Here is a 12,835-nt window from a genome sequence, read left to right as displayed (position 1 = left end):
TGTTTCTCTTTTTTTTTTGTGTTTACTAGCCATCTTCTCTCACCAACTGTTCTAATATCTCTAGGATGAAAAGAGAAAAGGGAGTGCTCCTTTCCATAAGTATCATGCAAGGATTGTTGAGGGATCTCTTTCTAAAAAAGCTGAGAAGAAATCAAGGTAATAGATGGATTTTTGTTAGAAATCTCCAATAATTAATTAATTCTCTGCTTGGCTCACAAAGGCTTCAATATAATCACAAAACGATATATACCCGAAAAAAATGCCATATTTTAAAAATACTGCTAAAACCCTCACGATTTTTTGTAAGATTTTGAAATATACAAAAAAATCATGCCGCTTCTTTTGATGGTGTGAACTTTTTTTTTCTCAGCAATCATTCAATGCTGAGCTGAGCTGGCATTGAATGGCGCATGTCAGGCAGCATTGAATGCTGACTACCGATGGCAATGGCTTTTCACTAAATGAAGGGGAGGCACCCTCGTTTTATATAGCAGCTGAGAGGGCCTTCCCTCCCCTACACATTTGGTATGGTACTATTCAAGTAGCCGATTAGACTCTAAACAACTTATGCATAATTTTTTAAAGGGAAACTGTGTTATATGTTGCGTATCATTTAAACTTCCTTCACCCCATTGCTGAAACTACCATATATTATATGGTATTTTGTAAATGCCTTTCACCCCATTGCTCAAAGTAACCTATGTTGTATAGTATTTTTGTAAACGCCCCTTACCTCATTTTCAAAATCTCTCTCTCTATATATATATATATTTTTATATATATAAGGTGCTCCTAGAGCACCTACTCTCACCTAATAGAAGCTTCAAATTTTCAGAATCTGAGTGATTTTTTCGTTGATCAGACCCTATAGATATGATCTACAACTTTGCTTTCTAGTAGGAGGGAGTAGGTGTTCCCGGAGCATTACTCTATATTAATAATGATAGGGTGTTCCCCGATCACCTACTGCCACCTAGTAGAAGCTTCAAATTTTCAAAATCTGAGTGCTTTTTTCGTTGATCAGACCCTATAGATATGATCTACAGTTTTTATTTAGTGGAAAAAAATGTTTGGATCATGTGATTATGTCATACATGTAGTTTTTTTTAAGATCTTCAAAAATCAATGGCTCACAAGGTACCAAAATTTTATGACTAAAAAAGCCTATTTTGAACATGATCCAAAACATGATTACTATCAAATACACTGTTTTAAGTACATCTATAAGATCTGATTGAGAAGATGCAACCTACAAATATGATTTCTAGTAGGTGCTCCGGGAGCACCCTAGGATTGCTCTATATTAGTAATGAATGTATAAATTTTCAACTTACAGAGATTTTCCTGAGGAAAACTCACTTTTTTAACCTGAGAATGAGATTTGTAACTGTGATACCCAGGGTGTGCATCCCTTGCTTTAAGCCCAAGCATCAAGCTCCCTGGAGGGATTTTATGTGCTTGGGAGTGGGCCATACGGCAGAGCATCAATCTCTACCGGGCCCCACCACCTGAACTGGGGTTTCCTCTCAAAAAATATAAAAAAGGCAATTCTCTGCCTGCCAACTAGAATTTTTGCTGAATAAATTCATCTTACTCTGGTGGTTGTCAACTTGGTATTGCAGCATTTTGGAAGAGCCGACTTCAAATTCTATTGAAGTTACAGAGCTTGTAAGTGGAATGAAAAGGTCAGGCAAAGGGAAAAGAAACTTGAATTTAAATTCTCCGAGTAAGAAGAAGAAACATAGAACATGAGTGTGCATTTCGTATACCTTTTTAACCGTCGTGTTTTTCATTATTGTTTAATATTGAATGATAATAACTCGATTAGTTTTATTTAGTTTTAGTCATCTAAATTCTGTACATGCTGACGAAGTTTTTGAGGGCTTATATGATGAAATAATTCCACTGGAGATCCAGATAAACGACAATTCATTGAAAGGTTTAGTGCATGCTTGATATTGACTGATCTAATTTATCAAGATATTTGTGCATGAGCAAGTGACTTTTTAAGTGTTGTTGTTTCCAATTAGGAGATTCAATTCATATCAGCCGATTCACATCGATTTTAACATAAGGATATGTACTTCATGCAAGATTGATTGGCCTAGTTGTTTCCTTTCATTTGATCGTTTGACTAGTCACCTCCTCTGTAGATGTTTTTAGGTTTTTTAGTATTGTTTAGACCATTTAATTTCCTTTTTAGGCCGTAGATGTCGTTTGACTCAATTATTGGCTGTTGGGATCGAGTCTATAATAACTGAAGCCTATCTTTTATTCCTGTTATCCATCTCTCTCTCTCTCTCTATCATTTTTTAACCTAGTGTGAGTCCCTTTCATTTTATTAAAGGTGCTATCTTAAGTGATTTGTGCCAGGCAGTTTAGTTGGACAACACGTTGTAGATTAGACTCCATGAGCAGGCCAAGCTCAGTTGTATCCTCAAAGCCAAATTGTGTAAAGTTCATTGCACCAAATAATTATCAGAAGTTGGGCAATTTTCACTTTATAATTCTGGTCAATGTGTTGTATAATTAACACAATTGCTTCCTTGTTTGGGGTTGATGACGGGGTTTGAACTGCTTTCTACTATCATGTTTTTTTTTGTTTATAATTATTCATTGTGAACTCCTTATATACATAAAAGATATAAGACATTGGAATAATTAATTAAAAAAGATTGTAAATACAAAGAAAGAATTCATAAAACAACTTCTAATAAATACAGATTTTGTAAACCATCTGTACTCTAATATAATGTTATTTGTGCTTTCGCCGGTTGTGGCCAATTTCACAAAAAATGATTGCACTTGTATTACCCAACATTTTTGTGTTCTGTTTTTTGTTTCTTCTTAAGGTATCTTGTTTTAGGATGCGCTTTAGGTGGTAAGACTGGAATAAGGTTTGGAGGAGTGATGTGAGATATTATCCATCATTAGAAAAAATGAATAAGTATTATATGCAGCTTGATACGATTTAATAGTGTAGAACTTATTGTAGTAATCTTCTGATAACTTGTCTTCGTACAAAATGCACGTGATTATATGTTTGCACAAAATCTCGCTAACCTGTTACTCTCTATAAGAGCATGTTTGTTTTTTAAGATAAACATTGCAATTGTGAGAGTGATTGTAGGCTTTGTATCGACGATGAAGGCAATGCACTACTTGAACACATAGATTTCGTGCTTCTTTCTTACCATCGTCCAACTTTTTTTTACTTTAGGCACCACACATGTTATGGGTATTATTCTTTTGGTTTTCAAAAAGTTTCATCATCATGAGATAAAGTTTTTCAATAAGAGGATTTAGTGACTTGTCATGTAGTGTGAGAATCCTCGCATTAAATCTCTTTACTATATTAGAGGTTAAGCGCTTGTACATTCTAGTTGAAAAGTATATGTTAGCCTAATGTTTTTCTTTTATGACCTTAGTTGCATACTTGTATGCATCTTCCCTTTGCTCCTGAATCTTTTTAAGAAAATAATTATACTCTTGTCTCGTGAGTGCTTTGGCTGTGCTTTACCAAAGTTGACCTAGTGATATTCCAAATTTATGTTAAAAGTTTTTCGTAGTGTTTTGTGTAAAATTCAACCTGACAATTTAGCCATGTATGGGAGAACATATTGTGTAGCTTTGTGTGCTTATTTGAGATAGCTGTTAATTGTACTTTAACTTTGGGTATGTCATTGTATTAGTGTCTCAATTGTGCATTCACATGCATAAAAAAACTACACCCATGATTCATTCGACTCGTTATCTATAACAGTAAATGCAACCGAAAATATTTGATTACAAGGATCAATACCATGGGCTGACAACAATATTTATGTATTTTTCTTTTAGGAATGTGTCATCTACCATAAGAAGTGGAGGGCTTTCTTTAAAAAACTGATCAATGCATGCACGAAAAGATACGAACATGTACATAAATCTATGTCGTCTATCAGTTTCAATGCACATTGTCGATCATCGGTTAGTCGTCATCAAATAATGACAATAGGCAAAAAGCATCTTGAAAAACTCTTCTAATAAACCATATAGGATTACCTTAGTCATTTCTCATTAATGTCATGCTTGTTTGTACGTAACCTTCATACTTTCCTTGCGACTAATGTCATTTAAGATTTCTTTTAGAGTTAACTTTGGGTTATCGTGTAAGTGTTCAAGAATAACACTTGAAATCCACTTGAAAGATATTTTTTTCACTACTACGTTGTCCAATGATCCACCACATGTATGCTCACTTTGATACTTCTTCACTTGAAAGAATGATGTTTTCTGCACCTTTGTTCAATGGATCCTCCAAGTGGAATGAACCATAGTCCGCAAGTTATTTCTCATGCATACTACAGTTACTCTGTTATTGCAGTTTTTCATAAATTTTATTTTATAGTTATTTCTTATCACATGATCTTTAAAAAATTATGATAGTGCTAAAGATTATTAAACCTTTTGTCGATAACAACTTCTCGATCTTTTGACCATATTGATAGCCATTGAAATCGTTCTATATCATTAAATCTTTTGTTACACAGTTGCTCAAACAACTAAATTGACTTAACATCAATGATTGCCAATTGCTCTTTATTGAAATAATATTCATTGAGCAATAATGTAAAGTTTATAAATTTCTCAAAATTTTTAAATAAATAAAAGATTTTTTTTTGTGAATTATTTTGGTATTTAACTTTGATTAAATATCATTTTTTAGCAAATTACTTAGCTAATATTGATTGATTAATTAGAAGTTATTTATGGATAATATTTTGGCATTTATTGAAGTTATTTGATATTTAATTGGGCAGTTATGAGGTTTTGTATGAAGTATTTGGATCTCGACCTCAATATAGATCTAAGAGGATCAACCAACTCAAACGCAAGTTTGAACTATTTGAATGAACATATAAGATCCACTCGATCTCAAGTTATTTAGGATTGGATCTCCAAATGATTTCATTCAACCGAAATAGATTTGGGTAGGGTTTTGATTTATATCGGGGCTTAAATCAGGCATAGAAGAAATTTAGATCCATTTGAGACGCAATTGGATCTTTCTTTAAAGTAGAAAGTGTCTTGGATTTATTTAGAGACTCAAATGAATTCTACTAAGTAAAATAAGATTTGGATATATTTAGATGACCCAAATGGATCTCACTAAGAAAAGGACTTTTGGATCCACTTGGAGACCCAATTTGATCTCATCAAGTAAATAAAATTTTAGATCCATTTGTGACTCAAATGGATCCTATTAAAGTATAATAAATTTGTTTGGATCCACCTAAGACCCAAATGAATCTCATTTAAATAAATAGGATTTAAGTCCACTTATGACCCAAATGAATTTAATTATATATATATATATATATATATATATATATATTAGTAGGTTGGATTTGGATTTAATGAGATCCAAATAGGTCTCACCAAAATCCAAATCCAAGCCCACTTGTTTTCCTACTTAAAACTAAAAAGAAATTCAAAACCAAATTCTAATTTCAAGTTTTTCTTTCCACACTCGCCTTTGAAAATGTTTTTTCCCCCTACTTTTTTTCAAATCAAAAAGTTTTTCCCCCTTTCTAATTGGATTTTTTCCTTTTTTTCTTCCTATAAATACTCTACTCATGCCCCCTCTGCCCATTACATTCCCTCTCACCTGTATCATAAACTTCACTCATGCTCCCCTTCACCCTTCACTCTCCCCTCTCTCGTGTAAACCCAGCACCACCACCACCAGTCCACCACCACCACCACTGCCCATCTCTCTCCTGATTTTCGTCTTGCACCATACCATTGCCACCCGATTCTCTCCTTCCCACCAACTGGGCAGCCACCGATGGCACCCACCAGTGCCACCTTCACTGACTCCTGGTGACTGCTCTCAGCCGCTCCTGCTGAACAACCTCCTCTCTTTGTTGAACCACCCTGTTTTGCCTCACATAAAATAACAATTGAATAACATGCTTTTCATCATAGATACTATGCAGCATCTTTGATATGCATTTTATCATTCATCATAAGCATTTACACAGGCTTAAAACTACGTAATAATTTCATAAACATGCATATTCAAAAAACATAAGCCATATACATATATTTATTCATAAAATCTTGAAATACACTCGTATTTAACTATTCATAAAATCCAAAATACATATGTTAGAATATGTTTGTAAAACCTGAACATATACGTGTCTTTTATTGAAAACATGTTCAAAATACTCACATATGGAAAATTTTGATACTTTTTTTAACATATGCACATTCTTGTTTATGAAAAACAAATATTACTTAAATATATATTTTCTCAAAAGGCATGCAACACAAACAATTTTTTAATATATATATATATATATATATATAAACTATGTAATTATGAAAACCCCAAGCATTTCAAAAAACCTAAAACTACACATATATGTTAAAGTTATTATAAACCTACCTTGTAATGCATGTGGTCTCACGAGAAATAAAGAAATTTCAAAAAGGCCCTCGAGAATTCTCCTCAATTAGCATGACATTGATCGTATTTTATTGACGATCCAACTATGAGCGAGGACACGTATGCTAACCTCGGTTTCCAGTCCGATGATGGTAGTGAAGAACAAGGTTGTGGCGAAGGTGACGACCACAAGCGGTAGGGTCAAGGTTGGCGAAATGACCTCGCTGAAGGAGGTGATGGCTTTTGGTGACATCGAGGTCAAACTCGTGCTCAACTCAGCTTGGCTAGGTTGAGTGCGGGTCAGCTAGACCGACCCAAGTTCAGTTCCCCAAACGTGAAAGTGGGCACCGACAGGCTCTGTTGAGCTCCGGTTGGTGAATTGAAGAAGAATGGAACTTGTGTTTGGAGATATGTGTTAGTTACAGTATATTGCTGCATTATGGTTGTTTTGTGAATTTCTCATATGTTGGTGAATTCATATACGATAAGATGAAACACTTATTTCTTGGTTTGTGTTGTAATGGTGAATTCATATGTGATTCTATTTATATGCAAAATTATGTGTATGTGCATACATTATGCATAAGAGCATGATGATGTCTTAATCTACCCCAACATTCTTGAGTGTGACTGATACTGTGTATTGTGTGTGCATGTGTGCACGTGCATGATTGGTTTGTAACATACTATTGGTATGTCTGCTGTTGCTTTTCAGATATGGATTTTGATATGTTAAACAACTGAAGATATAGCTGTTATGCTAATATAAGATCTGTCTCTCTTTCTCTCCTTTTTTCGCTTGACTTGAACGAAGAGATTAGTAATGTCCCTTACCAAGGGAGCAGGTTTTACAACTCCACCGAATGAAATTGTGCAAAAACATGAAATTAAGGCTGATGCATTTATGCGAACTGCTAAGAATCATGCCAGCCATTAATGTATTATGAAGCTGTAATATAGACTATGTTGGTTGCTTTCATTTGTGGTATTTTTCTGAATGTAGCCAGTTCATGAATGATTAAGCATATTTTCCCCTACTTCGTTGTGTTGAAGGTCATTTGTAAGGAGTGGAGTGGGAGAACAATGTCTACAGGAAGCACAAGGCTGGTGGTATGCTTATTTATGAAACCTACTCCTTATACATTTACTTATGCGAATATATTTATCCTGTTTTGTATAAAACTTCTCAGGTCTTGGGTGTTCCTTGGGAGGTAGATGATGAAGGTTTAAGGCAACACATGAGCCAATTTGGTGAATTGGTTGATGCAACAATTATTAAAGTAATTGTTCAGGCACTGTTACTGCTTTGTTTGTTTTGAAATAATTAACTTAACATTGTACTTGTTGTGCCTTATTTTAATTGATTTTTTGCTTCTATGGGTTGTGGAACAAAAAGGGCACCATTACCTTCAATTATTTGTCAATTGCTTTTCTGTGGATTCAAGCACATGCTATTGTTTACACCCTAGCTCATAACTTCAAAAAAAAAAAATGATGACTGTGAGCTCCGAGTCGAGCCATGTTTCGAGAAATGCTATCTTGATGGTGCTCATGGCACCCTGACAAAAAAAAAAAATTAAGTCCATACAATGTGTGTGAACCCCAAGGCGGGTTCAGGATTTTGAGAATCATCTTTGGTGCGATGACTCGCACAGGAAAATAATTGAGAAATCAAATATGAGATTTCTGAGGCTCTGGGTATACCTGAAAGAAGGTATATGTTACTAGACCCCTCGTAGTGCGATAGCTCGCACTTGGTTATAAAGAAAATGTAAAATGAAATATAAAACCTTTGAGACTCTGGATATACCTCAAAGACGGTATATGTTACCGGATTCTCCAGGCTCTGGGTACACCTGAAAGATGGTGTATGTTACCGGACCCATGATCTACCTTGGAGAGGGTAGGTGGTATGAGCTTCATGGATGTTCGTGTTTTCGTGAGAGTTAGGCATCTCACCGTATGGTCTCAGTTCACTACAATGTCTATGCCTGTGCTTACCCACAGGGTGAGAGTAAGATAAACATTAAATAATTTAAGTTGACTGAAAACTTATTCCTGAAGAATTATGTATTGTTGATATGACTTTCGTAAAACTTGTAGAATCTACAGCTTGTGCTAATGTGGATAAATGTATCTTTAGTTCAATCCTCTTTTGCACTGTATCATGAATTGAAAGCATAATCATTTTCTTAGAATGATATAAATTTTCATGCTAGTTATATCTGCAGTTGTTGCACATATTTGTACACAAGACACTGAGCACCACATATAGATATAATGCTTCTTACGCAGACAGGGGAGTCTGACCCTTCTGCATTAAAATTTTTCAGGTAACGCATAATTGGAGCATCGTGGAGTCGTATTTGGAAGTAGTCAAGAGATCTCAGTTTTTCAGTGTTTCCTATTTGAACTCTGATTAGTAGATTTACATTTCTGTTAAGAGATGTAATTAATGACATTAATGCTTTAATTAATGAATGGTATGCTTTTTTTGGTACTTCTCTGTTTTACCCTGTAATGCAACCGACTTGTGTTTTTCGCACTTCCGCTATTTCAAAAAAAAAAAAAAAATTTACTCCAAAATTTTTACTATAAAAAGTTGGGGCGTTACATATTGACTCTACAAAATTACAAGTACTGAATAGTCTACTGGAGCGGTAGCAGAAAGTTGTGGTGATATTGAGAATCAGTCATTTTCCTTTCTCGAGAACTGACTATTGAGTACTTGTTACTACTGTTTTTTTGTAAAGACATTATGATTTATTTTTGAATGAAAATACTCTGATTTCTAAAACTGAATCATTTTAGAAATGTTATCTGCGTTAAGGATTTAGTCTTATTACTGTTATCGATCGAATTTATAACTCGCCCGAGGTTTTCAATCGGAGTAAAAAAAATTGTGCAAGTTTTAAATCTTGGGGCATTGCAGAGAACTTAGTAAAACCTAAACATTAGCATAAAAACATAAAACAATTATACTTCTTAATAAATGCTCATATAGTTAATACAACATACCAAGGTTTGAGCTTCCCATGTATGTTTAATGCATCATTTTTTGCAACAATTATTTATCTCAAGCCATAAGTGTCTTGGTCATCTCCTATCGTTTCTGAGTTTGGCTCAATAGATATGGTATAGTCATGATTAGAGTTGTTGCTACTATATATGTCATTATCATTTTCTACCATCTACGCCATCGTTAATTGATTGTTCGATCGTATAAATTAATAAAAATTTATTATCTCATCCTTTGATTCCACGCATGCAACAATCTTGCATTTTCAACTTTTAAAATTAACCATGAAAATATCGCATCCATCGTCACACTTACATCTAAAATATAATGTGTACCGACCTTTGTCTTTAGCTATAGAAGGTTGAATGTCATTCACATTGTTGCGATGATAATCACTAGTACTGAGCTGCAACGCTGAATATTTTGTCTAATCATATACATTAATTGTTCATAAAAGTTTTGCATTGTTTGCACATCGAATATCTATATTCTTAATCGGTTTAGGCAATTGCATGCCCTCCACGTGTATAACATTACTATCATTAATTGTTTGGAAGACTTGCATGTTTAGGACATCAACATCATTCACTGTTTGAAACAATTTGATGTTTGAAAATGAATCTATGAGATGAATGCACATTCTCCACAGGTTTTTTATCATTGCATTTATCAACATCTTCTTCTACATCTCTTCTAAGTGTTTCTTAAGTATACTGGAGGCTAACTAACTCTTCACTATATTCGATTTTAAGAGACAACATAGCCATGAGTTCTTTAAAGCTAATATTTTTTAGACTACTAAAGCTCTCTAGCTACGATCATCAATGAGACGCTAGTGTAGTTTAACAAATATTGAGGTCATCATTAACTATATCGGCAAAAAACTAATACGTATTACACCAACAGAGTCAACCTTAGCCTCATTACACCAATACAAAAACACTTAAAATTAAATAAAGAATAAGCAAAAACACATAAATCCTCTACAACATATATACATATATATATATATATATATCAAAAAACCCCTAAATGGTAAATCACGCAAAAACTATTTAATAAAACACAAGAAAAGTACACACAAGAAAAGCTAAAAAGGAGAAAGGAGAAAGGAGGTTTGTATGGTTTTCCATGACTTTGGTATAAAATATGTGATTTTTGGTATTTATGATTTTACGATTAATAGAGAAGAATGCATAAATAACATAATTTTGCACACTTGAGAATCACAAAAAAATATACGTGAATATACATTTAAATGAGTTTTTGCCTTAGTCAGCGGGCGAAACAATATAGCATGCAAACTTCGTTTGCCTATTTGCGATTTTGAAGAGCGGGCGGATTTCAACAATTTTAGGGCATTTAGAAAAACACATCATTTTTGTGGTACAATACAATCATTTTTTGAAACTATTTTCGATATTTGGATAGTAAAAACATAATTTTTACTTAAATAACATAAAAATAATAAAATAAGGTCAGTTTGTGTCAGTGTCTATGTCAATCTGCTTGAGTATACCCACTCATGTCACCAGGGACTAGGGTTTCAACGAGTCAGGTACCTGTCCCATCAGGGTATACCCAAACCCACCCATATAATAAATTGTTACGTTAGAGTTGTGATGGTTCACAAAAATGAAATCCCAAGCCCAGTCTCGCATAATTTCTGAAATATATTTGTACTAAAAAAGTATATATAATACTCAAGTCTGGTTGGATACCTAGCAAAAATTATAACCCAAACCCAGTCCGCATATTCTTTGGGTTGGGTTCAGATTGATCCAAATATTATTTGGGTTTGGGTCGAGTTGTGTACCTGGTACAAACCTGACCCATCGACAAACCTACTAGAGACACACACCCAACATGGCGTGCCTCTATGACCTAGTTGAAAAAATATTAGATCAGCTCCAATGAGCACACGTAGACGCAATTTATTATCAACATTAGCCAATCAACACAACCCATGGCCACCTTGTTCAATCATACTATATTAAACAAGGGAAAAATATTGGCTATCTTAGATTATACCATACTCTCTAATAGAAATCACCTATTCTTTAGCTTTTTCTTGATATTTTTATGAATCAAGCCATATGGATATGATCTATATGTTTTTTTTAGTACAGAACAGGTTTTATCAATGGTGTGAATAATCAGATTGTCTTGGAGTTTAAGAATTCAATGGTTTACAATGCGTTAAAATTTCACTATTAAGAAAACTACCCTATCCAAAGTGCATTTTCTAATAAATCGGCCGTGCCTAATGCATTCATGTGGTCATAAGAATAAAACTAAGAATACAAAAATCGAAGTACAACCATCATAAGAATAAAACTAAGAAAACAAAAATCAAAGTACAACCATCATAAGAATAAAAAAGAGAAAAATATATCAATATAGCTGGCAACCGATATAATGTATTAATACAATTCCAAGACTTCTGGATTTGGAATCGGGTTGAGTTTAGACCATTATTCTTTTTCGTTGAAGCTTTGTTTGGATCCAATCTATTTCCCCTTGTTTACATGAACAACTCTTATTACCAACCTTCTTTTGAAGTATTGCCACACAAAAATTGATTCTAGACCCAACACAGATATACCAATCTAGATGTTTAAAATTTTACTTTCAGATTCTAACCTACTATGAACTTGGACCCACCCAGTGTGCTAGTCTGGGTCGTGGGTATCGACTCTCATGTCCAGATCCATAACCCATCGAGGCTTCTTGGTTGAGGGTTAGGGATGTCAATGGTTTTGACTTGGGTCAGATATCCAACTGAAACCCAACCCACTCAGCTGGGTTAGATGAAAAAAGTCACATCCAATTGACAATCAGATTTGGATTCAGTATAGCATTTTCACCCGGATCTGAATCCAAACCAATAACTAGTAAAAGACATATCCGATCACCTTTTAAGCTAATAAGATCCACATTCAATAGAATGGATCGGGTCAGTTCAGGTTGGGTCGAGGTATTATTGAATCTAACCTGATCAGATTCAGATCCAGATTTAGATGGGAGAAAATAATATCAAATTCAAATCCAGTTCACTAATTGGATATGTTTCTATATAGAAAAATGTCCATACTGTACAACAAAACATGACGTGTCTCCAAAAAAAAACTAAATTTTTTGAAAATCTGCCCATGTCAAAAATCACAACTTTTCGGTTGTAAAAGGACTTTTTCACCCTTCACACGTGAATTTCCTTTGATATGTGAACTTCCCTCTCAAATATCCAAATATGTGAATTTTCTCTTACACATTTGAGAATGTCCTTATGCTTTCACATTTGTGAATGTTCTGACCTTCACATGTGAATGTCCAAATGTCTTCCTGCTTGTGCTCTTATATGATTTATAGTAAAAAGAGTT

At 34.1% G+C, this 12,835-nt stretch overlaps 1 long non-coding RNA gene across 1 annotated transcript; it reads left to right on the top strand.

Annotated features, from left to right (window-relative positions):
- Window positions 1–7,625: 7,625 nt before the first annotated feature.
- On the top strand, window positions 7,626–8,936 carry LOC149818439 (uncharacterized). The gene is made up of 2 exons (XR_016427317.1): window positions 7,626–7,716; window positions 8,770–8,936. It is a non-coding gene; the product is annotated as an uncharacterized LOC149818439 (long non-coding RNA).
- Window positions 8,937–12,835: the final 3,899 nt, after the last annotated feature.

This window comes from Nuphar pumila, chromosome 13 (assembly GCF_984573655.1).
Source record: "Nuphar pumila chromosome 13, dmNupPumi1.hap1.1, whole genome shotgun sequence".
In the NCBI taxonomy this organism is placed as follows: domain Eukaryota; kingdom Viridiplantae; phylum Streptophyta; class Magnoliopsida; order Nymphaeales; family Nymphaeaceae; genus Nuphar; species Nuphar pumila.
The sequence above is the reverse complement of the archived record's forward strand: the minus strand, read 5'-3'. Positions and strand labels throughout refer to the sequence as shown.